Consider the following 3,394-nt stretch of genomic DNA (forward strand, 5'->3'; position numbering starts at 1 on the left):
AGCTCCCGGACGCGCTCTTGTTGCTTTACCAGAGCGTCCCCGGAAAGCGATTCACACAGCGCTACCGCGGCTTTAGCAGCTTTCATGGTTTTATTCGGGCTACTGTACTTAGGTTTCTCTACAATGCTCGCAGATGCAGAGATACTCTTGCCGGCAACAATTTCTTTGCGCAGATCCTGATCTAGATTGCGAGCCTTAAGCCGGTTCTCCGGTATCCTAGCAGCATGTGCGCTAACAGAAGGAAAACCATGGGCAGCGTTGTACTCACGTATGGTTAGGTTCAGCTCGCGCTGCGCCTTGAGGAAGTCCTTGCCGCTCTCGAGCACCTTCTAGCGCTGCGCCTCCAGCTCCGCCTGAGCCGCTGCCGGGTCGATGTTCTGCGTGATGGGGGTGGCGAGGACGTTCATCGCCGCTTGGAGTGGTGTTTCCGGTGGTGCTGACGATGCTCCCGCAGCGCCTGCGTCACGCTCCAGCGGTGGCTTGGCCGCACGGGTTGAGGCCGCACGCCCAGCACCTTCTTCCACAGCTCCTTTGCCGGCGTCGACCGCGCCTGCCATCATCACCTCCACGCTGCCAGGAGCGCGGCCTGCATTTAGCCATCTTGGCGGATCCAGCGCCACCAGCACCGGCGAGGGGCACTGGCGCACAGGGACGGTGCCGAAGTAGATGCGGTGGCTTCCGAACTCGATGATGCGGCCGTTCTTGGAGAAGATGCCGCTGTTGGCGAAGCAGCCCGCGTTGTCGTTGATGAAGTCCATGGTGTAGATGCGCTGCACCAGCGCGGACACCGTACGCTGGCCGGCGACGTCGAGGATGCCCGCCCAAATGTGAACTCCAGCAAGCGCCACTTCATGCCCCACGGTGGGAGCCAACTGTCGTCGTGGTGAACGAGCAGATGCCATGGGATGGCTTGAGTTGGGGCCGAATGGGCGCAAGAGGATTCGGGGGAGGGTTTGTGATTAGATGGGATGAACTTCCGGATGCTTTCCTCAAGAACACAGCCAAAGGCAGTGACATGGGCATACCCTTCGGGTACCCATTATTAGTATACCTGGCTCGGCCCAATATGGAGGAGACCCAATATGGAGAGAAGGCCCAACAAGGCAACCCGAAGAAGTAGTCGACTAGGACTCTTGTAAAACCCTAGACTGGTTGCATATATAAAGCTAGCCAGGGCACCCGAAATAAGGAGGAGAAGATATAGATATAGAGATAGACAACATAGCTCCGCATATGGCGGCACCCTGTAAACACATATGTGATCATATACTGGATTGCTAGCAGCACGTAGGGATCCTCCACCGAGGGGACCCGAAGCTGGGTACGTCGTGTGCCTAATCTCGTCCCCGGAATCTCCATCGTCGCTCTCTCCCAAAACCCAAGTCTACAATACGTAGGCATTGGCGAGGTGATCCCTCGTCAATTGGCGCCGTCTGTGGGAATTGCGACGACTGGATTTTGTGATCCGGGCGGGATCCGTCGAGTTCGTCATCTGCAAGACAGAAGATGAGAAAAAACCAGATTGCATCTAGCTTATGTACTTCAGAAGCGCTCAAATCCACCATCAAGAAGCTGCAGTATCGGGCAAGCAGCGCCTGATCAAGTGAACCGAAGTTTCCTGGGATCCAAGTGTTTACCGTGGAAAGAAGAAAAAGTAAGGCATGATGCTGCTTCGCATGGAGATCAGATCAAATTTTCAGACAAAAACTACGTATCTATTCAAGAATAAGTAGCGGCAACCAGCAATTAGCCAAGCAAGGATCAAGTCCCGAGACATAGCATGATTTTTTGGCGATTCTCGCGGAAGCAACGCAGCTAAATTCAATATGGAATTCGAAGCTCTCACGCCGATCAAGAAAAGTAGGCCAGGAGATGTCCTTCCATAGCCAGTAGCGTACGTCTGTGCTGTCCGTTAAAAAGAAAGAGAGCAAAAACAGGACCAGAAAAGCCAAGTTCCTAGAAGATGTTTGATGCGAGCAAACCAAAAGGAAAAGAGCAAGAAAGCAAAACAGGATCACGTACTCACAGAGTCAGGAAGCATTGAATAAAGAACTCATTGATCAGACTTTGGATGCTCACGCTGCCGATCACAATATTGAGTTATCGGGCTGGGTGGACATCGCAAGAAAAGAACTTCGTCGACTTCCTAATAACCGCGGACTACGTACAAATCCGAACTTGTCATTACGGAGCCGCTAGCGCGCGCCTGCCAATACGCACTCGTCATCATGAAGTCTTCATCCGACGCAAAAAATATCAGGTGCTATATTTTCAGTTAATTATTACTTGTAAAATTGTTTCACCAAATATTCTTGGCTCGTACTATTATTTGCACGCAGATTTTTGCGTCGTAACATAACTGCAGATTGAAGCAAAACTTCGATTATTCTGTTCGGTCGACCGCATCCTCTGACGCGCACTTGCCGTACTCGGGGGCTTGCAAGTCATAGACCCGATATTATTAACTAAATATATTCGGGTGCTCACCTGTTGCGGAACCGCTACATCGATTGCATCATCTTCATCGACTACTTCCGGCCAGGCGACGCGTGGCTACAGACTGCGTCTGAGGCATGACTTGCGTCCACATCGGCTTCTCTGCACCCGATCAAAAGCTAAGTTTTCTTCCTCCTCCAAGGTTTAATTATTTATTTACTTTTGCCACACCCGAATACTTGGGGGCTGCAACATTGCATCATTACAATAAATTCACCCAAACAATTGGGGCTGCGCCTTTACTTCGTTATCACAAATATACTCGGTTACTTGGTGAATTTCTTTTCTTCGGCTTAGTGAAATTATATTCTCCGGCATTGTGAAATTATATTCTCCGGCTCAGTGGAATTATTTTCTCCGGCTCAGTGGAATTATCTTCTTCGGCTCAGTGGATTTATTTTCTTCGGATTACTGGATTGGTTTTCTTTGAGTGATTATTGGTTCACTTATACAATACTACCCGATGCGTTTCCGGGTCAATGGATTCATCTTCTATGGTTATTACTGGAACTATTTTCTTCGGGTCAATTGATTCATCATCTATCAAGGGATTCATCTTCTATGGTTATTACTGGATTCTTCGGATCAATGGATTCATCCTCTATGATATCAGCGGATTCATCTTCTATGGTTATTACTGGATTCTTCGGATCAATGGATTCATCCTCTATGATATCAGCGGATTCATCTTCTATGGTTATTACAGGATTCTTCGGGTCAATGGGGTCATCCTCTATGATATCGGCGGATTTATCTTTAATATATGCTCTATATTTAATGGCGTAATCTTCAATATGGATTCATCTCAAATACTTCATCTTCGATTCATCTTCATGGGCTCATATTACATTATGGACAATGGCTTCATCCTAAATGGTTTTACCGTATATGACGCCGC

This window comes from Lolium perenne, chromosome 5 (assembly GCF_019359855.2).
Source record: "Lolium perenne isolate Kyuss_39 chromosome 5, Kyuss_2.0, whole genome shotgun sequence".
Classification (NCBI taxonomy): Eukaryota; Viridiplantae; Streptophyta; class Magnoliopsida; order Poales; family Poaceae; genus Lolium; species Lolium perenne.